This window comes from Triturus cristatus, chromosome 1_2 (genome assembly GCF_964204655.1).
Source record: "Triturus cristatus chromosome 1_2, aTriCri1.1, whole genome shotgun sequence".
NCBI classification, from domain to species: domain Eukaryota; kingdom Metazoa; phylum Chordata; class Amphibia; order Caudata; family Salamandridae; genus Triturus; species Triturus cristatus.
Window position 1 is genome coordinate 15,861,731 of NC_140580.1, and position 25,849 is coordinate 15,887,579.

The window sequence follows — 25,849 nt, forward strand, 5'->3', positions numbered from 1 at the left end:
TCCTGCTAAAGGCACATCATGAGCCAGCCCCAGTAGGAAGGTTCTGAACTTCTGGGGTACCACCAGCACACGGGCTGACCCAGGTTCAGCAGCCTTAGGCTCGGAATACAGGAGGTCACTCTCCCAGTACACGTAGTGTGTTTTGGCCTGAACACCATTGGCCTGGTCTGCAGCCTGCTGCCGCATACCCACGAGAGAAGGGCATTCTTTCTGCTCCCTGCAGAATTCCTCCCTGGAGGGACCTCCTTCTTGCTGCCAATGGGTCAGCTCAGGCAAGTCTCCCAGTTCGGCAATCTGTTCCCCGGTAGGCTCCAGAGCATCCCCCTCAGGGTCTACTTCCTCCTGGGCCGTGGAAACTTTAGGGGCCGGTTTCCCGCGCCTCCTGCGCCTTCTCCCTAAGGCCGGTTCCTGGACCTTTCCCTCAGGCTCCAGGACCCTCTCAACACCCCTACTGGCTGCCATGGACCGGGTGGTCACGCACGCCCAGTCGGGTAGACCCACCATCCTCAGATGCGTGGTCTTCTCCACCTTTTCCCAAGGGGAGCTCTCCAGGTCGTTCCCTAGCAGACAGTCTACAGGCATGTCAGTTCTCACAGCGACTTGTAGAGTACCAGAGACCTCCCCCCACTCAAAGGGAACTTGAGCCATTGGACAACGGCTCTCTATGTTGTCAGCATTGACAACCCTACAGTAGGCATTGGGTACAATCTGCTCTTGAGACACCAGGTGTTGCCTCACCGAGGTCACGCTGGCTCCTGTATCTCTAAGAGCCTCAACCTTCTTTCCATTGATGGTCACTACTTGCCCATATTTCTTAGTGTTAGAGGGCAGGTAGGTTACAGGGACCATCTCACTGTCTCCTAGCGAGACTAGGGTCATCTGCCCTGGACCCCCACCCTCCTGGACTGCTACCTCCTCCCCAAAATTAACATTAGCTACCAGTGGGTGCGGTCTTACCAAACAGGCGACACTTAGGATCAGAGGCAATGTGACCCGGGTCACCACACCTATAACAATTGAAGGGCCCCTTTGGAACAGGTCTACCTGTCGGGGCCCCGTTCTGCTGCGGGGGTGGGGGAGGCTGAGAACCCTTCTGCTGGTTCCCTTGGGCATTACTTTGGGGGCCTTTTTGGAACCCCTTCTGTTTACCCCTGTCCCCCCCACTCTTCTGCTGGGGACCCTGCCCACCTTTGGCGGAGTCTCCCACTTGACCCTTGTGGACCCTGGTGCTGAGCCAGCGGTCCGCCTCCTCAGCAAGCTTCCTCGGGTTGGACAGCTTGCTATCAATCAGGTGCTGGCGTAGCTCAGGAAAACATTGACTGGACAAGTGCTCCCATGCAATTAAATCAAGCAGCCCTTGATAATCATTCACTTTGCTACCCTTCACCCAACCATCCAGCGCTCTGCAGAAAAAGGTCACATACTCCACATACGTACTCTCAGGGATCTTCTTAGTCTCCCTGAACCTCTGTCTATATAGCTCAGGAGTTAACCCATACCTTGTCATTAAAGCTTCCTTCATATGGGGGTATGAGGCTTGGAGATCTAAGGGCAAATCTAACAGTGTGTCACGCCCTTCAGCAAGGAACCTTCCCCACAACCCCGCTCCCCAGTCTTTCTCAGGGACCCGGTGTGAAGACATGGCCACCTCGTAGGCTCTAAACCACTGCCCTATGTCATCCTTTCTAAAATACTCCTTTACTACATCTTTGGGGATGTACACCTTGGACTCTACCTGCACCGGTGGAGTGCTGCCACCAGAAGGAGCGGTATCCAAACTTTTCGCCTTCAGCTCCAACTCCTTCAATCTTATATCATGATCCATTTGGCGTTGTTGTGCCTCTAGGGCCAACTTCTGCTTTTCCATTTCCATTTGTCCTGCCAACTTTGCCATCTCCATTGCATGCGCCCTGTCTGCTGCCCTGTCTGCCAGCTCCTCTGGCGACCGGACTCTGCTGGGCTCCTCAAGGTTGTCGGGTGGAACGATGTCCCCCGCATTCCGTGGGTCTCGTGACTCCTTCCAGGCTCTCAACGCCTTGGTGTACTGGGTCTTCCTCTTGAATCCAGCATGGGGGACTCGGAATTTTACACTGTAGCCTTTCAATTGCTCCATCGTGTAGCCTTCCAGTCTCTCCCAATCCACCTCATCTATTCCAGAAATCACAGAGAGTGCTCTCCCAGCGGAGAGTGAGCTAGGCATGGTTGCAGTAACGGCAGATGTCTCAACAAAGTTCAACAAATAAAAACCTGTGGCTGCGTTATTTGGTCTGCTCTCACTATCTGGTGATTAATAATTCACTGTATGTAAATTACAAGTGCAAATCCGAAATCCCAACCGCTGCCACCAATGTTAGAGTCGGGGATCTCTGGTTGGCGCAAGGTTGCCCTTGTGTCAAGCAGGAACCCTCTCCTCCACGTCAGGGCGCAGGATAACCCCTCGCGAATGACCCTTGCTCACCCTCTAGGTGCGTGGCGTGAGCAGCCAAGGCGATTCCTCAGGCGTTGTTGGTTAAGCACTTCCAATCATACACACAGTAAATACATCAATCCCCCCAGAAACGGACACCAGACTTGGATATATATAAAAATACGCTTCTTTATGTAAAAATAGGTATATATATCTCAGCAGACTTATCACAAGACCAATAACGTTTTCGCTATGCCCCCAAGTTGTAAAGCAGGCAAATGTTCGTTGTTCGTAGCTTCAAATGGACACTTTGTAGTCTCTTGCAAATATTACTTGTGGTTCCAGTACTCACAGAGATCGGCTCCGGCGAACGGGGAAATAAGGCGTTGCGGGCCCCGAGCCCGATACTGGAACTTCTTTCGTGATGTGGAGAGTCGGCACAGGTCGGTGCGTCTCTCAGCTTGGGAAGTGTTCTTGGGTCCTCAATCAGCAGGTGTGGGCACGTAGGCAGGCGCGGCCAGCGACCCTTTAGCACGGCGGTGCAGGAGGGTCTCCACAGCGGGGGCGGCGCGGCCTGAGATGTCCGGGGATAGCGAAGCGGGGTCACAGGGCACGGTCAGTGCAGCTGGATGACCCGGCGTAGATCACAGTCGTCGGACGGCTTCCGGCGGGAGGGGTGATAGCGCGGTCAGCGCGCTCCAGTAGCAGGCGGTGACAGGGATGCAGGCGGCCCGGCCTGGGGACAGAGAGCGGCTCTGGACGGAGCGGGGCTCTCACGGGTTTGAGGCAGGCAAGCTTCTGAGTGTCACGGCCCTAGGAGGGGCGATGAGGGGCGCAGTCTCTTTCCAGCGGGATGCACACACGGCTCGAATTGGAGGACGAGCAAAAGCACAGAGAACCCACTGTTCCTGGGGTTCAGTTCAGGGGGCAAGCTCAGATCAAGCCCTTGGAGAATGTTCAAGCACAAAGTAGCAAAGTCTTTTCAGTAGTCTCTTCCTCTCCTTTCTCAGCAAGGCAAGCAGCAGGCCAGCTCCTCCAGCATCTTCTTCTCCTTCTAGTCGGGCAGAGGTTCTTTGTGGTAAACAGGATTCTGATTTCTTAGGAGCCAGGCTCCTACTTTTATACCATGATTCTTTTGTTCTTTAGCGCCAGGGGGCCTGGGCCTGGCTCAGTCCAGTTCTGGAGCACTTTGTTATGGTGACTCTGCTCTTTCCTTTCAGCAGCAGGGCAGAGACATCAGCCGCTCCACAGGGGGCGGCGCCGGCTTTGTGGTGGCAGAGCACAGGTCTATTCAAGAGTCAAGGTGTGCTCCTCCCACCCATCCTGGTGTCACCTCTCTACCCACCACCTGGCAGCCAACCTGTCTCTGGGGATCCCCCAACCCTGCTCCTTACTGTTGCCAGGCAGAACACACACACACAGCAGAGGCGGACTGAGATGGTCAGGTCAGTAAATACTAACTTTCTAAAAGTAGTATTTACAAACCCAGGATATTAAAATAAACTTGACTACAAGAAGTATTTTATTATTCTGAGTTCAGGCATACTAAACTTGACACTCTACCATGCTCTCTGAGTCCACTGGGGTCACAGCGTTGGCGTGATCCCAGCAGCCCATCCTGGCCTATGGAGAGCAGGTAGCCTTCAATAGTGAAAAATGACAAGGGCTGTAATTCACTACTAAGACATGCCCCACACATCAGGGCATGTCCTACCTTATGCCTACAATGCACCCTGCCCTTGGGCCTACCAGAGGGGTGGCTAATATGTAGGTAAGGGAAGGTTTAGGGACTGGCAAGGGGGGGCCCTTGCGCAGTCAGCGCGACGGTCCCAGACTGCACGCAGGGTCTGCGGTGGCAGACCCTAGACACATTTTACAAAGCCGCTTTCTGTGGGTGGCGCAACCAGCGCTGCAAGCCCACCAGCAGCATTGGCATTCACAAGCCCTGGCACCCCTGGTGCACTTTACTGGGGACTGACAGTGAATCCAATAAACCAATCATGAACATCAATTACAGGTACACTTTACCTAGGGAGCACTTGCACTGCGGCACGGATTAGCCGTGGCGCAGTGCCCTGAGCGGACAACACCAGCAAAACAATCGAGGCACACCATCAAAAAGTGGAAGGGAAACTCACGCCAAGGTGCCAGGTCTAACAGTCATCCTTCTCTTCTGTAATTTCCAACCTGGACAAGTCATCTGCCAGGTCATGTTATTTGTTAAAACACAATACCCATAACAGTTGTTGTGCAACTGAAGCATGTGCTGATCTCATCAAGTGAAGGTTTTGAAGATCGGTATAGAGGATTTCAGTGTGCCAGGCATCTAACAGATAGTGCGGCCACTCTTGAAATGATTCCTTCATTGCTAGAAGCTCTTTCTGCTATTGATTAATTCTGCTTTGCAGGTTACAATTTCTTTGAAAAGAAACCCATTGAATGTAGATAACCTAAATTTGGATCTCAATGAGAGCAAACTCTTCCTGGCGCGTACTGTCATGCATCAGCCTCAACAATGAATGATAATTCCAAAACAGATGTACAACTGGTCTTGAGTACCTGGAATGGCAAACAAATGGAGTATTTTTTGCAGAAGTTGGGTGACTGAAATGACAATTTCTGTGAATTGGGAAATTAAATGGAGATAGAAACTAGCAAACCAGAGGAAATTGTGAATTTCTCTAGCTCATGTGTGTGTGGGCCCATGAAGAATTGCCTCAACGTTTTTTTACGAACCCTAAGAACTCAACATATGTGGTGCACAATGGCACACACATATTGGACATGTTCTTTCCCTGTTCTTGGATATATCAAGATGTCATCTGTGTACATGATACTAATGTACCTAAAAGGCGCTGAAGGACCTCATTTATAAAAAATTGGAACACAGCAAGAGCATTGCAGAGTCTGAAAGGTACAACACAGTATTTGTAGAGACCAAAGTTAGTTTGTAAAGGCGTTTTTCTAGTGGTTCCTCTCTCGGACAAGTCTTTCTTAGAGCATCTGAGTATCAGTCATCAAAAGAGCACTCCTCTGTGGCCTCAGGCCAACGGACTGATTGAAAGATTCATGAGTAAGCTAAAGAAAGCTGTGTAGCGTAAGCATGCTACACTGGAGAAGCTGAATTTACAAACAATGTAAAACTCTACATTGCAAGCCTACTGTTCAACACCTCACTTGACCACCGGTGAAAGTCTGACAACATTGAAGTTCAGGAGAGCAATGACAACCAAGATACCCCAGTGGACTAGTCAGAGAGAAATAGATGAGAATACAACTTGTATGAGGTACTTGGTTCCGAAACAAAAGATAAAAACATATGCTGGCTGAAGACGACGTGAAAAACACCATCTTTCAGAAAGGAGACAGAGTGCTGGCACGGCAGATCTGGAAAAGAAAATCTGATGCTCCCTTTGATGCAGAACCTTTCTAAGTGGTGTCAACCAAAGCGTTTGATTCATAGTTTACCATGTCTCCATGGTCAAGGAGAGACTGACTCTGAAGCACTCGTGACTGCCTTTTCCTCTTCACCATCCCAAAGCAAACACAAAGAGATGATGGATGGAGCGTTAAAACTTTTCAGGCACTCACCGGCTGTGAGAAGTTGGCCTGGCATATGCTGGTCATAGTTATAGTGGCCACCTTGCACCAGTCCAATTCGACTCTTATGGGAGATTGGTTTAAGACAACCTTTTAAAGAAAGCTATCCTAGTGGTAGCTGTGGAGAGCAGCCTTCAGGCTAAGTCTCAGAGTAATGTAAAGCAGCTTGTTTTACCTTATAATCTCTTGAATTACCAAATGAAAGGATACCACACAGGTATATATATCAAATATATATGTATTTATTTCTAGACACACTCTACTAATCTCTTTATGAGATTAAAAGTCAGGAACACATTCAAATATCAACGTTTCACAGTAAGTTAAGCACAAATATGGCTGGGGCCCTAGGGGCGTACCAGACCATATACTGAAAAAGAGGTTTAGGAAAGTCGACTTGCAAGGGGACAAGGCCTAGGGCCTGTAGAATCGCTGGGGCTTCACTACTCCACCCAAGACCCACAAGAGACGCGTGCAGTGTGAGAACATAGCCGCGGGTTCCCTATTGGTTTCAATGGAGCAAGTCGCGGTTGGATTTTTAAAGTTTTAGGGTACTTCGAGGAAGTCTACAAGCAAGCCACTTACAAGGTAAGTAATTCGAGGGCCAACACACACTAGGGCACCGGAGTGCATGAGTTGCCTCACCCAGGGAAGCCGGGTGCATAGGTGTCTTTTGGTGTCGGGTCGCGTCGCTGTTTTCTATGGAAGCCAAAAAACATTTGCTGCTTGCGAAGACTGAAGAAGTGTCCGGTGGAATCCAAGGCTGGATTCAAGATGAAGATGACCTGAAAGCAGAAGGGACAGTGTTCACAGTCACTTGCCTGTGACCCGGGGCCAGGAAGATGGATGCCCACGGAAGTCGGGTGATTTCAGGTGATCAAGGGTATTTTGACTCTTCCACCACGAGGACCAGGAGGCGTCGATGATGACCAGGAGCTGGATTCGGAGTGTACCACAAAGTCTGCAGCTTACTGAGGTGTCGGCAACTGGCATGGAGCCAACAAGCCTTGGCAAAAGCAAGTCTTGTGGAATTCAAGAAAAGTCAGCGGTGCAGACCAGCAAGATCTGAGGGACTCACCCAGCAAGGGTAAATCAGGGCAGGCCTGCAGCAACCAGGAGAGCCCTTTGGTTCAATGAAAAAGTCTTCAGGGGACCCACAAGCAAGCCGGCAAGGGATCACAAAGACGCCTCGTGAGGATTCGCTTCACAGGAGCCCACGGTCACTCGGGATGAGGCAGGCCTCTGATTTTCAAGGAAATTTCTGCTGGAGGCTTGGGCCACATTTGGTCCAAAGCACAAGTTCGTAGAACGTCGTGAAGGGGTTGCACTTGACAATAGTGCATGGTTCCCAGGTATTGCAGTTCCTCATCACTCGTGGGGTCCACTCGCCTCATCTCTGCTGGGAACTCACAATGGCTATCGAGAAGTCAGGAAATCTACATCTGGGGCTGCAGGGACTTCGGACTCCGGCGGGAGCGGGAACGTTTGCGACCATTGATTCAAGTGTTTGGTGCCTGCCCAGCAGGGGAGTCACTCCTTGACTCTGAGGGAGATTCTTTCATCTTCCAAAGGTAGTGGAATGTCGAAGGGCCAGGATTCTTCTCATAAAGCGTCGTCCAGGGATATCTGATTTGCAATGGCAAGGTTTACCTATCTTATAGTAAAAGAAAGGAAGGGACTAGCTCTATGACCACTCCTCTAGTAGGGTCAGGGGGGTGGGTGGTTACACCCACTTCCCTTTGTCCAGTTTCACGCCAGAGCAGGGGCTGGTAGCCCCTGAACCGGTTTGAGCTGGCATATGCACAGAGGAGCCTACTGCTCCCCCAGTGCAGGACTTCAAAGCACTCTAAGAGTGCACCCACCCAGCTCCAATACACTAAATCCTGTTTGGAAGGTGGCGACACCTCCTTGTGACAGGATGCCTATTGTTGGGCCTCCTCCACTGCGAGTTTTAGTCAGCAGCAGGAGGGCAGCCCAGTGTCTGTGCTGGTGGCATCCATTTTGTGATGCCAGGGCTCTTTCAGATTTCTACCGTGTTTCCACAGTGGGTAAATGTCGTCCCCTCTAGAAGGGTGGGATCATACTCCCCCACCAGTTACTGGTGTGGGGGTATGATTCCAAGTTGTTTGACACCAAACACGACATGTTTTGATGCAGTCATTCCAAAGTTAGCATTTACCGGGAGGTTATAATGCACTTAAGAGTATATGGTTTAACCGCATCCACAAACAGCCACAGGGAATAGACCCTGCCAGCTGCAGAGGGGCCCTGCTCAGGCAGAGGCACCCCCTCCCATTGTAAACCAAGCACCCTGCCCTCAAGATTGATAGGGCCTGCTTTAGGGGTGACTGATAGGTTTATATGTGTGTGTATGGTGAGATATAGGAACCTATACCTCTGTGAGGAGTGCTAACACTACCTCACCCAGGGTGCAGTAGCAGTCATGAGGTGTCAGATTTATTCTGCTTCCCAGGGGTGGCATAATACATGCTTCAGCCCCTGGTAGGCCTGTAAAGTATCTATGCCCTTGGTATTTAAGGTACCATATACTAGGGGCTCATAAGGCACCACAGTATCCAATCACTAGTGCATCTAATATGCACTCCAAGTCGTTTAGAAAGAACAGAGAGACTGGGGCCCTGATTAGCAGGGACCCAGCCAGACTATAGCCAGAAACCAGTGTTAACATCAGAAAAAAAGTGGGGGCAACATAAGTGCAGATCCTACTCACCCACACAACCCCCCCCCCCCAAACGCAGGGAAACTAAACTAACCGTGACCAGTTGAGCCTTCGTGTTCTAAGTGGAAATACCTTGAGAGTCCATCTGCATTGGCATGTTGGGTCCCAGGTCTATGTTCCACTATATAGTCCATCCCCTGTAGGGAAATGGACCACCTTAGCAGTTTAGGATTTTCACCTTTCATCTGTTTGAGCCACAGGAGGGGCTTGTGGTCAGTCTGAACTATGAAGTGAGTGCCAAACAAGTATGGCCTCAGCTTCTTCAGGGCCCACTCCACAGCAAAGGCCACCCTCTCTTTAGCTGACCAACGTTTCTCTCTAGGGGTCAGCCTTCTGCTTATAAAAGCTACTGGCTGGTCTTGACCTTCATCATTCAGTTGAGACAGTACAGCTCCCACACCCAGCTCGGAAGCATCTGTTTGGACAATGAACTTTTTTGTGTAGTCTGGACTCTGTAAGATGGGGGCAGTGCACATGGCCTGCTTCAGGTCATCAAATGCCTTTTGACAGCTAGCTGTCCACTGAACCTTCTTTGGCATTTTCTTAGAGATAAGATCATTTAAGGGGGTCACTATAGATCCGTATCCCTTAACAAACCTCCTATAGTACCCAGTCAGGCCTAAAAAGGCTCTCACCTGTGTCTGGGTGGTTGGAGCTACCCATTCCATGATGGTCTGGATTTTGCTCTGCAATGGTTGAACCTGGCCTCCACCTACAAGGTGGCCCAGGTACACAACCTGACTCTGCCCTATCTGACACTGGGTGGCCATGATAGTGAGGCCTGCTTTTTGCAGGGCCTCCAAAACATTTCTGAGGTGGACCAGGTGATCCTGCCAGGTGGAACTAAAGACAGCAATATCATCAAGATAGGCTGAGCAATAGGTTTCCATACCAGTCAGAACTTAATTCACCAACCTCTGAAAAGTGGCAGGTGCATTTTTCAAACCAAAGGGCATTACCACAAAGTGATACTGCCCACCAGGGGTTGAAAAGGCTGTTTTGGTAGTGCACATTGCCTGCTTCAGGTTATCAAATGCCTTTTGACAGCTAGCTGTTCACTGAACCTTTTTTGGCATTTTCTTAGAGGTAAGATCATTTAAGGGGGTCACTATAGATCCATATCCCTTAACAAACCTCCTGTAGTACCCAGTCAGGCCTAAAAAGGCTCTAACCTGTGTCTGTGTGGTTGGAGCTACCCATTCCATGATGGTTTGGATTTTTCTCTGCAAAGGTTGAACCTGGCCTCCACCTACAAGGTGGCCCAGGTACACAACCTGACTCTGCCCTATCTGGCACTTTGTGGCCTTGATAGTGAGGCCTGCTTTCTGCAGGGCCTCCAGAACATTTCTGAGGTGGCCAGGTGATCCTGCCAGGTGGAACTAAAGACAGCAATATCATCTAGATAAGCTGAGCAATAAGTTTCCATTCCTCTCAGAACATTGTTCACCAACCTCTGAAAAGTGGCAGGTGCATTTTTCAAACCAAAGGGCATTACCACAAAGTGGTAGTGCCCACCAGGGATCGAAAATGCTGTTTTGGCCTTGGCATCATCAGCTAACTAGATTTGCCAGTAGCCAGCTGTTAGGTCAAATATACTCAGATATTTGGCTAAGGCCAAAGTATCAATGAGCTCATCTGCCCTGGGAATTGGATAGGCATCAGTCCTGGTGACTGCATTGAGGCCTCTGTAGTCTACACAAAACCTCATTTCTTTCTTACCCCCCTGGGTATGAGGTTTAGGCACAAGGACGACTGGACTAGCCCAAGGGCTATCTGAAGGCTCAATCACTCCTAGTTCCAACATTTTCTGGACTTCAGTCCTGATACAGTCCCTGACATCGTCAGCTTGCCTGTAGATTTTACTCCTGACAGGCAGACTGTCTCCAGTGTCCGCCTCATGGGTGCACCAGGAAGTCTGACTAGGGGTCAGGCTAAACATATGTCTGAACTGCTGGAGAACTTGTCTGCATTCAGTTTGCTGATGGTCAGTGAGGCTGCTTGCCAAAGCAACACCATCTACTGACCCATCATCAGGGTTCTGTGAGAGCAGTTCAGGGAGAGGGTCACTCTCCTACTCCTGTTCCTCATCAGGGCAAGCCCATGTAAGCCCTGTTAACATATGGTTTCAATGTGTTGACATGGAGCACCCTAAGGGGGCTCCTGGGAGTTCCAAGATCTACCAAGTAGGGGACCTCTCCCTTTTTCTCAACAATTGTATGGGGCCCACTCCATTTGTCTTGGAGAGCTGCTGGGTCCACAGGCTCCAACACCCACACTTTCTATCCTGGCTGGTATACAGTCAGCACAGCCTTTTGGTCATGCCAAGCTTTTTGCAGTTCTTGGCTTGCCTCCAGGTTTTTGGTTGCCTTCTTCATGTATTCAGCCATCCTGGAGCGGAGACCACATCCTGTTTGGGAGGTTTGAGAGGTAACTCCCAGCCCTCCTTCACCAAACATAATGGACCTCTGACAGGGTGCCCAAACAGAAAGTTCAAAAGGGCTGTAGCCAACCCCCTTCTGTGGGACCTCCCTGTATGCAAACAGAAGGCAGGGAAGTAAAAGGTCCCATTTTCGCCTAAGCTTTTCTGGGAAGCCTTTAATCATTCCCTTTAGGGTTTTGTTGAACCTTTCAACTAACCCATTGCATTGTGGGTGATCGGGGGTAGTGAACTTGTAGTTTACACCACACTCCTTCCACATTGCTTTTAGATACCCTCACATGTAGTTTGTTCCTCTGTCAGATATAGCCTCCTTAGGGAAACCCACTCTGGAGAAAACTCCAATGAGGGCTCTTGCCACCACAGGGGCTGTGGTGGTCCTGAGGGGAATTACTTCTGGGTACCTGGTGGCATGACCCACTACCACCAGGATAAACCTGTGCCCAGATGCTGTTGGGGGGTCAAGGGGACCAACAATGTCAATCCCTACCGTTTCAAAGGGTACCCCCACCATAGGTAGTGGCATCAGGGGGGCCTTTGTTGTGCCACCTGACTTGCCACTGGCTTGGCAAGTGACACAGGAGCGACAAAACTCCTTTGTGTCCTCTGACATGTGTAGCCAATGAAAATGTGGAACAAGCCTGTCCCAGGTCTTGTTTTGGTCCAAGTGTCCTGCCAAAGGAATATCATGTGCTAGGGTCAAGAGGAACCCCCTAAACTTCTGAGGTATTACCAACCTCCTGGTGGCTCTAGGGGTAGGATCTCTAGCCTCAGAATATAGGAGTCCCTCATCCCAATAAACTTTATGGGACCCACTAGCACTCCCAGCAGCCTCAGCAGCAGCCTGCTGTCTGAGGGGCTCAAGAGAGGGGCAGCACTGTTGCTCCTTACTCAGATCTTCCCTGGAAGGTCCCCCAGCCCCCAAGAACTCAACCTGATCAGGCTCAAGTCCCTCTGGAGCAGTTACTTCTTCAGGATCTGCTTCTCCTTCCTCAGGAGGGAAATCTGAGACCTGAGACAGAGGGGAAGGCACTGCCTTAACCCTACTGCTCCTTCTCTTGGGTAGCATCTGGTCCATAGTTTCAGGATCCAGAGCTGGTTCAGCTTTATGCATTTTGGCCTGTGACCTGGTCACAGCAAACACCTCTGCAGGTATGCCCAACATGTCAGTATGAGTCCATAACTCTACTTCAGACCAGGATGAAGTCTCCAGATCATTGCCCTATAGACATTCGACAGGGAGGTCTGCACTGACTACTACCTTCTTGAGGCCAGTTACCCCTCCCCAGGAGAAATTCACAACTGCCAGACTATGGTTGGTCCTGACATTGCTTGCATTGGTAACCTGGAACATTTCACCCAGGATGATCTGCTCAGGGTCCACCAGATCCTCTGCCACCATGGTGACACTAGCACCTGTGTCCCTGAATGCCAAAGCCTGTTTGCCATTTATTAAAGGCTGCTGTTTGTACTTGCCCAGATTACTGGGGCTCACTAGGAAGGACATATCAATGTCTCCCTCACAAACCAGCAATGCCTGAGTGGGTACTCTGACTAGGCCAGAGTACACTTCAGAACCCAGGGTCAACCCTACTACACCCTTATTCTGATTACCACCTCCACCAGTAGCTGCACTAGGGGGAACAGTTGCCTTAGGGGCAGGAGTGGTGGTGGTTTGGTCTTTGGACTTGGTACAATCAGAAGTTCAGTGCCCTTTCTGTTTACAGAATTTGCACCAGGGCTTCTTTTGGCCTTTTCCCTTTGTAGACTGTGAATCCCCACCAGATGAAGATTTTTGGGGCCCTTGTGAAGACTTCTGGTCTTTTGACTTATCCCCACCTTTCTCAGAGCCTTTAGGATCTTGCTTCTTGGTGTCACCCCTTGGTTCTGGGTTTCTCCCTCACCCTGGTTCTGACCCATTTGTCTGCCTTCTTTCCCAATTTGTGGGGAGAGGTCAGATCAGAGTCCACCAGGTACTGATGCAACAACTGTTTTTGGCAATTATTAAGGATCTGTTCTCTCATTATAAGATTATATAATCCCTTAAAATCAGTAACTCTACTACCAACCAGCCAACCCTCCAGAGCCTTGGTTGCACAATCAACAAAGTCAGTCCAGTCCTGAGTCTGTACTTTCTGGGTATCTCTGAACTTCAACCTGTACTGTTCAGTGTTTAAGCCAACCCCATCTATCAGTGCACTCTTCAGGACTTCATAATCATCAGCATCCTCTTCTCTAACAGTTAGGAGCGTGTCTTTTCCTTTATCAGAAAAGGAGAGCCACAAGATTGCTGCCCACTGTTTCTGGGGGACCGGTTGTACTTTACAGGCTCTCTCCATAGCAGTTATCCACTTGTGGATATCATTCCCAATCTGGTAGGGAGGAGCAACCCTGGACAGGTTCCTATGGTCTGGAATGTAAGCTCTGCCTCTAGGGACACTGTTGCTGCCACCAGGGGGTTATAACCCCTCTTTTCTAGAAGCTCTCTGGAGCTCAAAGGCTTCTCTATCTAAGGCCAGCTGCTTGGCTATGAGGGCCAGTCTGGCTTCCTCATACTGGAGCATTTGGTACCTTCTTTCAGAGGAGGTCTCTCTTCTATTAGAGTATGAGTTCCTCTGGTGGACATATTCCCTGTCAGAGTGATATGAGTGGTTAGTTTCCCTTGAAGGGCACCTAGGCCTCTCTTCCACTCTGTCAGCTCTCTTAGGGACAATTCCTCTGTCCTTTTCAGACCCCTGTGGGTCTGGCCCTTCAATCAGAGACTCCAGGTCATCTTGATTTTCATCATCTGACCCAGAGACTATGGCTAACCCATCCCCTGATCCAGATCCACTAGCTCCTAGAGCTAGTCTAAGATCATCTGCTGTCAGCAGATTTATCAGGTGTTGTGTGGAGGGACTCTGTCCTAACCCCAGGTGTCTTGCAACACACATGGCCTTCAAGTCAAAGAAGGTCATGTCCTTATACTGAGGTTGGGTGGACCCACTGGCTCCATCCCTTGAGGACATTCTAGTGTTGTGCAGTGTTGTACTACCTACACTAGTTTGTGGCCTACTGATCCTAGCTTGTGCTGTAGCAAGGGTGTGCTATCCCTTCACAAACAGCTCTAAGTTCAGTAGAACTTATTGATACTAAGCTTGACTTTTATATGTACCTTGAGTACCTTTAGTAGTCTTCAGTTAGTAATCCAAAGCTAAACTCCACCACTGATACATGCGTGCATTGTGGTACCCCTGCTCCTCAGATATTAGGCCTCATTTTGACCACACGCCATGTACTAACATTGGCAGAGAGGTGAAAGGTTGAATATTTTGTGGGCAAAACTCGTCTCTTAGTCAAGGTGCTGGGTTTAGTTCCTCTGTATTTACTATAAACTTAGTTTTTCCTGTCCCTTTCGACCCCTCAGTCGTTTCCTGCCTCTTCTGCAAGGTCCCTAAAGGGGTTGTCAGTGTTCGTTTGCCATTCTACAAAATAGGTAATAATTCTCAGGGGGAGTGGAAGGCTGGTAGGTCTTGAGAGTGGCTTATCGGCTAGAGCGGTTTACTTTGAAGCCTGGGTACCAGATTCGTGTCAGGTGGGAGGCTCAAATATCCTGTAAATCTTGGTAAACTCTCATTCTCTCCGTGCCCAGAAATGAATGTGTCCGTCTGTAATGCACCTAGTGCTCATGTAAAGCGATGTGAGACCTTCAGGTCAAGTTCGCGCCATATAAAACAGCAACAACAAAAACAAGCACTGGCAAACCAACAGGTCTCAGCTATGCTTGCTGATTGCCTTTGTCAGTGTGTGTAGTCCTGTTGCACAGCAGTGCCAGACAAAATTAAGTTTAGGTACCTCTTATTCGACTGGTGGCATGGTATGTGGTCACCAGACTGTCCGGGTAATTTCAAAACACGAGTTATTTAATACCTCGTTATGTCTCAAAAATGATTGTATAGTTTTGAATTGAAATCGGACAATGTTTGCATTGAAAACTGTTTTTAAAAAACATGACCCTGAGGTTGTATGTCTAAACCGCAACTTGTGTGATGGGACAATTTGTCCTCGCAACAACACCGCCGTCATTTGCTGCGTCCAGTCTATCACGGGTGGTCGAAAGAAGCTCACCACCAACTAGAAGAGCAGCAAAATGAAGCCCCGTTGAACCTTTTTGTTCGTGTCACTGCTGGGTTGATTGTCCAGATCTTGAAAAGGCCATGGGACCCCGTGCCACTGCACCTGCTGCATCAACGGAAACTACGCCCCTACTTGGAAGCTTTTATTTGATTAAGCCTTTCAATAACAGCACTACCTTCAACGAGAACCCCTTTCCCCGCGTCAAGCTGGTCACGTGCCATGGGCGAGGGCCTTCATACTTGGAATCCATCGTGAAACCTCACTGCTGGAAAATTCACAGCCATATATTTTTTTTTTTTAATGTATTTTATGCGCAAAATCTACTGTGGCCAGTAAAGAGGTCTGTAATCACTCTGGGGGCAACATGTAACATTAAATCCAGGAAAAAGTGTTGCAGAGTTTGCCTACAAAATCTGAATATCTAGCGTAGCCCCTTGTTAATGCTATGTGTGAGCCCCCCTGCTCCCACTGGTGGAATGTCAAAGTCAAGAGACAGAGTGGTATAATGATTGTTATGGCTTCAGGTTTTAAAACTTGTGCATCACGTACCCTTGCTTCCCCTTTGCCCTATTGTCAAAAAAGCCCAACTTTAGATAAAACGGAAGGGTTCCTAACCGCTACCAACACAAGTTTTCACATTTTTCTCAAGCAAGAAACGATTCACAGAGAGGAAGAAATACATGGGAATGAAAATGCTCGAATTTCACAGCAGTTTTTAAAGCAGGACTTTGTACTGCAAAGGGATGTGCAAGGTTTAAACGTGTGAAAATATGTAATATTAGCAACGCAATTGCGTCACCTATACAACATAAATTGCCTATCTCTTGCCTCTACTTACTGTTTAAACATACGATGCCTAAAACAGCCAAATGTTTCCCTCGCAGCTCAGCATGGCAGCTGCTCCAGAAATAGCCGATGAACCGAACCCCGGGTAAAGCTGGCGCAACACAGAAGGGTTCTTTCCGAGGTCTGCCGCTCTGCCCCCTGCCACAATCCTTTCAAGTTTCACTGTGGGGAGACCTGCCCTGCTGCGTGTGCCACTGCCCTCGCGGTGCCGGGACTAGAGTGACTACAGAAAGGCTCAGCCTGCTGCAGGTAGATGACGGGAACAGAGGAGCCCCGGAGCAGGTATATTCGTAAAGAATGCAAACACATCTCCCGTGGTTGGCGGGGCAGGGTGCAGGTGTGAGGTCAGGAAACAGAGCAGGCCGGAGTTGCTGAATACCCTGAGGCAAGAGAGTACGCGGGGAAGGAGCGTGGGAGGAGATAGAATCAATGTGGCTAGAGCGGCCGACTTTGTAGCTGGGTAGCCAGGTTCGAGTCTGGCAGGAGGCTCAAACATCCTGTGTTTCTAGGCAAATCACTTAGTCTCCCCGTGGCAAAAAAATGAATGTGTCCGTCCGTAATGCAACTGGTGCTCATGTAAAGCGCTCCGATACCCTCGAGTCGAGTTCGCGCTATTTAAAACTGCAATAAAAGAAGGAAGAAAACAAAAGAGGGGCAAGTAGAAAGACGGAAAAAAACAGTAGGATAAACCTCGTTAGAAATGAACCAAACAATTTAAAGAAAGCGGCGAGTATGTGTGTTCATTTTATATACAGGGGTCCCTCTAGTGGTCATTTGTAAGATTACATATTAAAAACAAGCATTGGCCACGAAAGTCATCGCGATCACGATCGCTATGAAAGCGAAAGTGATCGCGATGAGGCAGAAAGGCGTTAATGAGTGCTGCTGGCTGGCCTAGCACATGGCGGCTGCGCACGTGCACGCTCACATGCATGCAAGCGCTAGGCCAACCAGCAGCACTTAAAAAACTCACACACAAAATGTCTCTCCGAGCCAGCGCATGCGCTGGGCTCAACGAGACCTAAAAAGAGGTTTAGGAAAGTCGACTTGCAAGGGGACAAGGCCTAGGGCCTGTAGAACCGCTGGGGCTTCACTAATCCACCCAAGGCAGGTAAGTAAAAGACCCACAAGAGACGCATGCAGTGTGAGAACACAGCCGCGGGTTCCCTATTGGTTTCAATGGAGCAAGTCGCAGTTGGATTTTTAAAGTTTTAGGGTACTTCGAGGAAGTCTATAAGGAAGCCACTTACAAGGTAAGTAATTCGAGGGCCAACACACACTAGGGCACCGGAGTGCACGAGTTACCTCACCCAGGGAAGCCGGGTGCATAGGTGTCTTTTGGTGTCGGGTCGCGTCGCGTCGCTGTTTTCTATGGAAGCCAAAGAAGATTTGCTGCTTGCGAAGACTGAAGAGGTGTCCGGTGGAATCCAAGGCTGAATTCAAGATGAAGATGACCTGAAAGCAGAAGGGACAGTGTTCACAGTCACTTGCCAGTGACCCGGGGCCAGGAAGATGGATGCCCACGGAAGTCGGGTGATTTCAGGTGATCAAGGGTATTTTGACTCTTCCACCATGAGGACCAGGAGGCGTCGATAATGGCCAGGAGCTGGACTCGGAGTGTCCCATGAATTCTGCAGCTTACTGAGGTGTCGGCATCCAGCTTGGAGCCAACAAGCCTTGGCAACAGCAAGTCTTGTGGAATTCAAGAAAAGTTAGCGGTGCAGACCAGCAAGGTCTGAGGGACTCACCCAGCAAAGGTAAGTCAGGGCAGGCCTGGAGCAACCAGGGGAGCCCTTTGGTTTGATGAAGAAGTCTTCAGGGGACCCACAAGCCAGCCGGCAAGCGATTGCAAAGACGCCTTGTGAGGATTCACTTCACAGGAGCCCACGGTCACTCGGGATGAGGTAGGCCTCTGATTTTCAAGGGAAATCCTGCTAGAGGCTTGGACCATACGTGGTCCAAAACACAAGTTCGGAGAATGTCGTGAAGGGGTTGCACTCGACAATAGTGCACGGTTTCCAGGTATTGCAGTTCCTCGTCACTCGTGGGGTCCACTCGCCTCAGCTCTGCTGGGGACTCACAATGCCCATCGAGAAGTCAGGAAATCTACTTCCATGGCTGCAGGGACTTCGGACTCCGGCAGGAGCGGGAAAGTTTGCGACCGTTGATTCAAGTTTTTGGTGCCTGCCAAGCAGGGGAGTCACTCCTTGACTCCAAGGGAGATTCTTCCGTCTTCCAAAGGTAGTGGAACATCGAAGGGCCAGGATTCTTCTCGTAAAGCGTCGTCCAGGGATATCTGATTTGCAATGGCAAGGTCTGAGGGACTCACCCAGCAAAGGTAAGTCAGGGCAGGCCTGGAGCAACCAGGGGAGCCCTTTGGTTTGATGAAGAAGTCTTCAGGGGACCCACAAGCCAGCCGGCAAGCGATTGCAAAGACGCCTTGTGAGGATTCACTTCACAGGAGCCCACGGTCACTCGGGATGAGGTAGGCCTCTGATTTTCAAGGGAAATCCTGCTAGAGGCTTGGACCATACGTGGTCCAAAACACAAGTTCGGAGAATGTCGTGAAGGGGTTGCACTCGACAATAGTGCACGGTTTCCAGGTATTGCAGTTCCTCGTCACTCGTGGGGTCCACTCGCCTCAGCTCTGCTGGGGACTCACAATGCCCGTCGAGAAGTCAGGAAATCTACTTCCATGGCTGCAGGGACTTCGGACTCCGGCAGGAGCGGGAAAGTTTGCGACCGTTGATTCAAGTTTTTGGTGCCTGCCAAGCAGGGGAGTCACTCCTTGACTCCAAGGGAGATTCTTCCGTCTTCCAAAGGTAGTGGAACATCGAAGGGCCAGGATTCTTCTCGTAAAGCGTCGTCCAGGGATATCTGATTTGCAATGGCAAGGTTTACCTTCATTATAGTAAAAGAAAGGGAGGTACTAGCTCTATGACCACTCCTCTAGGGGGGTCAGGGAGGTGGGTGGTTACACCCACTTCCCTTTGTCCAGTATCGCGCCAGAGCAGGGACTGGTAGCCCCTGAACCGGTTTGAGCTGGCATATGCGAGGAGGAGCCTACTGCTCCCCCAGTGCAGGACTTCAAAGCACTCTAAGAGTGCACCCACCCAGCTCCAATACACTAAATACTGTCTGGAAGGTGGTGACACCTCCGTGTGACAGGATGCCTATTGTTGGGCCTCCTCCACTGCGAGTTTCAGTCAGCAGCAGGAGGGCAGCCCAGTGTCTGTGCTGGTGGCATCCATTTTGTGATACCAGGGCTCTTTCAGATTTCTACCGTGTTTCCACAGTGGGTACATGTCGTCCCCTCTAGAAGGGTGGGATCATACTCCCCCACCAGTTACTGGTGTGGGGGTAGGATTCCAAATTGTTTGACACCAAACACAACATGTTTTGATGCAGTCATTCCAAAGTTAGCATTTACCGGGAGGTTATAATGCACTTAAGAGTATATGGTTTAACCGCATCCACAAACAGCCACAGGGAATAGACCCTTCCAGCTGCAGAGGGGCCCTGCTCAGGCAGAGGCACCCCCTCCCATTGTAAACCAAGCACCCTGCCCTCAGGATTGATAGGGCCTTCTTTAGTGGTGACTGATAGGTTTATATGTGTGTTTAGGGTGAGATATAGGAACCTATACCACTGTGAGGAGTGCTAACACGTCCTCACCCAGGCTGCAGTAGCAGGCCTGAGGTGTCAGATTTAGTCTGCTTCCCAGGGGTTGAAGTACTGGGTATTTTAGTCCCAGCGGTGCAGGGGCACACACCCTATGACTTCTGGGTTTCACCCTGTTCCGGACCTACAGAAACACAGAGTCTTCTGGGTGAAGTCAAAGAATCGTTTATTGGCTGCAGACCAATTACAGGTATCCTAGAAGTACACCAGCGTGTATGTTCTCAGGAGACTGCTGAAAATCATAGGAACAGGCTACATCTTAAATAGGCCTTTTCTGGCCCCAAGCATACATTCCTGAGTTTTATGAAACGGCAATATACAAGGATATGTTACAAAGAAAAGGCAGAGTCATGATGACCATCCCACATTCCAGTTCGGCCAGCCCACAATGATTTACACAACAAGGTTCAGATCCCACATTAGATTTACAGATCCCCCCAATAAACATGAGCATCTCCTGTTTTGGGAAGCAAGTCATAAAGCAGGAACAGCCAGGTGCGAAAGAGATTAGCCAGGGGCTTGTGTAGGATGAAAAGGGTTTTATGACGGGCCAAGCCCTGATACGAATCACAGGTGGAGAGAGGAAGGGGAGCTCGTGAGACCAGTTTGACCCGGGGCAGCAGAGCCAGCTGCCCAGGTCACAGAGAAGTCAGAGAGGAAGACCATGTACTGTGAGGCCCGTATTTGCTCCATTATAGCCTATGTGAGGGCAATGACAAGATGGCCACTGCTTCCAAAATGGAACCCGCGTAGCGAAGCAAAATAACGTGTACGCAGTGCATTCATAGCTAGAACGATATATAAAGCACTCGTACGTGCCGCATTTACCATTTGCGGTTCGCTAATACCAAGATAGACAGAGGTAGGGCCCTGTTCCCTACGCGGTCCCGAATATTAAAGTACGACAGGGTGGCATAATACATGCTTCAGCCCCTGGTAGGCCTGTAAAGTACCTATGCCCTTGGTACCTAAGGTACCATATACTAGTGGCTCATAAGGCACCACAGTATCCAATCACTAGTGCATCTAATATGCACTCCAAGTCGTTTTGAGAGAACATAGAGACTGGGGCCCTGATTAGCAGGGACCCAGCCAGACTATAGCCAGAAACCAGTGTTAACATCAGAAAAAATGTGGGGGCAACATAAGTGCAGATCCTACTCTCCTACACCCGCAGTCACAGATCTGGGTTGAATCCATCATCATTCTTTAACTCACTTCGCAACCTCAGTTCAGAACCAGCTATATGCAAATCAGTCTTGACCCTGTGCCTCATGGGAACAGTCCAACCCGAACTGCCAAGCCAGGTCTTCCCTGAACCGGAAACAAGCATCCTGGGACCGGTTTCTTGGTAACACCCTTCATCAGCCAGGCTAGTTTGAATCCAGTGGCAGAGTGAGCAAGGGACCCACGTCTGGACATACCCTGCCAACTTAGGGCGAACAAAGCAAACACAAGGAGATGGTGGACGGAGCGCTGAAACATTTCAGACACTCACCCCGCGTCACAGATCTGGGTTGAATCCATCATCATTCTTTAGCTCACTTCACCAATCAGTTCAGAACCAACTATATGCAAATAAGTATTGACCCTGTGCCTCATGGGAGCAGTCCAGCCCAAACTGCCAAGCCAGGTCTTCCTTGAACCAGAAACAAGCACCCTGGGACCGGTTTCTGGGTAACACCCTTCATTACCCAGGCTAGCTTGAATCCAGTGGCTAAGTGAGCAATGGACCCACGTCTGGGCATACCTTGCCAACTTAGGGTGAAAAAAGCAAGGAGATGATGGACGGAGCGCTGAAACTTTTCAGACACTCACCCCCAGTCACAGATCTTGGTTAAATCCATCATCATTCTTTAGCTCACTTCGCCACCTCAGTTCATTTGCATTTGTCACCCCGAGTGGGACGGGTATGCCCAGACGTGAGTCCTGTGCTCTCTTTGCCACTGGAGTCAAGCTATCCTGGCTGATGAGGGCTGAAAGCCCTCAACCGGTCCTCGGATGCTTGTTTCCAGTCCAGGGAGGACCTGGCCTGGCAGTTCGGGCTGGACTGTTCCCACTGGGTGCAGGGTCAAGACTGATTTGCATATGGCTGGGTCCTAGTAACTGGAATGGCATGAGAGCAAAAAAACGATGTATTTAGGTCCAGATCTCTGTACTGGAGTGAATGTATGGCATTGTTCTACATTCTGTCCATCAATTGTTCTTTTTGCATTTGTCACCCCGAGTGGGACGGGTATGCCTAGACGTGGGTCCCGTGCTCTCCACTTTTGATTGTGTTTAATGTATAGCAGGCATACACAAATTGAACTACACTTGGAGCAGAGACCCTCCATTACATTAGTGTAGCATAAGAGCGCACTGGGTGCACATACAGAGACATCAAAAGGTTGCAGGAGGTAGACAATAGCGAGAGAGGTGATCTACGTTGTTTGTTTCCTGTTTTTGCAGTCCGGTGGTCCTGTTTTCTAAGACATACGCCCTCATTATAATACCTTTGGTCTAAACCATAAGGGTTTATAATGTTGCCCATACAGGAAGCTCTGAGAGGGCTTGATTTTTGTTTTCGTGGAACACTAATAGAACACTTTTCGTCTAATCACTCTTGTAGAGTGATGCACCTATTATAAAATGAAATATATAAAAGGCCACAACAGATTTAAATTACAGATTCAACCTTTGTAGTCTGCATTTTATGCAGGGCTTTTCATCTAATTTAGTTTCTTGTTGCTAAACAGATTGGCCTGTATGTGTTTAGTATCAGTCAATAGTTTTATTTTTCTCCTTTAATAAACAAAAAATCCATGTAGGCATTGCCTAAAATACTACCATTTTCCCCTTCGGTCTTGCCTTAAAATTCCTAGTTTTCTTTTCTAGGTTTTGTCTAAATTACATTGTACCAGACTATGGTAGCCAGAATATGTGTGACATAGATATTGTTTCTTAAACATGGTTTACAAAACTAGCCCAATTAGAGTTAATAATAGAATATCTACATTCAATAGAACAATATTTTTGTAAATAATATTCAGGACACAATATTCATACCAGACCATATTTTAGTGTACATTATTCTTACATACAGTTGTCTAAATCCAACATGTTTCCTCTTGAATATGCATAGAAATCCAGAAATCAATTCCTTTAGGCCCGCCTAACCCAAGATTTCCCTATAGGCCATCCCTGATTCTGCCAATGTGCCTTCAGCCTAATTTGCTAATATCCCAGCCTCCAGCCCGCCTCGGAGGTAGACCCGCCATTTCCCAGTCCGCGTGCCACCCTGCTTTACCTGCATGTCTTCGCGTGTGATAAATCCCTTGTTGTCCCCGTCCCATTCCTGGAAAAACTCCTGTACTTTCTGCATGATGTCGGTGGCTAGCAGCTCCTCGTTCAGTGTCGGGAAGGGCCTGTTCCCGTCCTCGGGGTCGCGGGTGGGCCGTAGGGTGACCAACCGTCCGTAAATTTCATGGACAGTCCGTAATTTCGGCCGTCTGCCCGTTGTCCGTGAAGGATTCTTTAACGGACGCTATTTGTCCGTAATTTTAACCGGGCACCGGTCGCACCACCCTAAAGCCGGCACAGCTTCCACCCACCTCCCTGCTTGACTCCGATGCAGTACCAAAGCTCAGATACCAGCAGCTTTGGAGAGGCACAGCGGGATGGCCACCCTCACACTTTCAGCTCTCGATGAGCTGTTAAGAGGTGCTTGAAGGTGACTGAGAGGGAGGGGCTGCAGCTTCAGGAGCAGGGGCATCTATCCAGATGCAAACAGCCCTGAATGCCTCATGTCTCTGCATAGAGGGGCCTCACACATTCCCTTTCTGCCCAGGGCCCCAAACACCCTAGAACCGGCCCTGATTACACCAGGCAGCACGTGGTTCTCTTCACAGAGCTTAGGGGCATATGTATCAAACTCCCCTTTAGCGAATCTCAAATTGCGAGAATTTGCGATTCGCAAAATCAGATTCGCTAAACGGGATGTATAAAATAAATCGCTAATCATTTGCGATTCCTTAAAAATCGCAAATAATTCGCAGAATCCCGTATTGCGATTTCTTAATAGCGAAATTCGCAAAATAAGAAATCGCAAAAACGGGAATCTGCAAGCCTGGTGCAGGCTGATGACATCACAAACAGGAAACTGTAGTGATTGCCTGCACCTGCTCACCTGAGCCACACCCAGAGGCTGCTTGTGGAGTGTGAGGAGGCTTTCCTGGAGACAGCAACCAGCAATGGATCCCAAACAAAACCAGCAGGGCAAAGATGCAGAAAAAAGAAAGAGAAAACACAAGTTTTCAGAAAAGGAGCAGGAGGTCCTCATTGAGGAGATGGTCTGCAGCCATGAGCTCCTGTTTGGGAAGAAGGCACTCAAAGTCCCAGAGGCCAGGAAGAGGAAAATCTGGCTGGAAATACAGAGCAAGGTGAATGCTGTTGGAGTCACCACACGCACCATCGAGGAGCTGCGCAAGCGGTGGTATGATATGCGCCAGAGGTCCAAGGAGAGGGTGGCAGCCAGACTCAAGGATGCCAGTCAGACTGGAGGAGGACCATCCACTGCAGAGCAGCCAACCCCCCATGAGGAGCTTGTGGAGTCAACCCTCCTGCCTGAGAGCGTTGGTGGTGTGGCTGCAATCGACAGCTCCGACCCCTCATCCAGCAGACAAGGTAAGATGCATGCCAAATCACCCTGCACTCCTCCCCATCCCTTGCACACTCCCCCAAATGCGCATAGTTAACTCCCAACATGCCAATCCAGCCCAGGTCTTACAGCACACCCAGCAATGCATCATGGTACTCGTAGTACTGTGTCTGACTGTGTGTCCATGACACCATCACAAGTAAATGCAACATATGTGTTTTGGGGATCATTGAATAGAAATGTGTCAGAGATTAGCCGTCAAAGATTTGTAACTTTATTGAGTGCCACATGCAGACAGTAACACAAACTCATATAGTCCCCTTTACATCCACAGCACACGCCATGCCACAAGAAGACAGCGCTGAGGGAGAGGAGCCTGCAGACCCTGCGGACTCCAGCGATGAGACAGAGCAGCAGCCAATTCAGCGCAGGAAGCGCGCACATGTGCCCCCACTGCCTCCATTTGAGGATGAAGTCCCAGCAACAGGCGATGACACCGACAGGAGAGAGGGGAGTCAGGGTGTGACAGACATGCCCCGTCATGACGCACCAACACCAAGGCAAAGGGAACAGGCCATTTCCAGGTCAAGGCCCAGGAGCAGCACTGCAACAGAAGGAGAAGGCACCGTGTTCTCCAGCTTGGAACAGTGCATGTTGCAGGAACAGCGCCTGCAAAGCAAGGCAATGCGGTCAATGAGTCGCCAGCTAGGCCGCCTACATCAGGACAATCGCAGCATGGTAGCGGCAATACGAGAGCTCTGTGCCACTTTGAGGGACACCCAAGCTGCCAATGACAGGGCTGGACGACGTGCCAATGCACGGCTACACAATTACACCAAGGCAGTCAACCGCCTCTGCACCACCACCAGCGCACTCACACGCAGAAGCGTAACCATGCAGGTGGACATGGCACATTGCTGCCAGGACATAGCGCGAGGGCTTGCGCAGGTGACCACTGCTGTGGAACAGCTGCAGACAGCCAATGCAGGTGGCAGCGCACTAATGGCCTCTGCTGAGAGTGAGGACACATCGAGTCGCAGCAGCATCACTCCAACCTTGCCAGGTGAAAGACGCCGCAGTGGCAGACAGGTAGCAGGCCAAGGGCGCACCATGGGGGTCAACCACCCTGGACGGCACCGACGGAGGTGATCATCTGCGGGGACACTGACTGCAACACGGGTGCATTAACCCGCAAAAGGCTGTTTGCCCTATTTCATGTGCCTTCTCTGCACTGTGTGTACAACATGTGCTGGGGACAATTACAATTTCTTTCATGTTAAGTGTGATTAAACACTTGACACATCATCAGGCTTTGTAGTCTCATTTCCTCAACACTCACCTAAAAGTAGTTTTGTGTGATCTCAGTCCGTCTCTGGCGTCCAG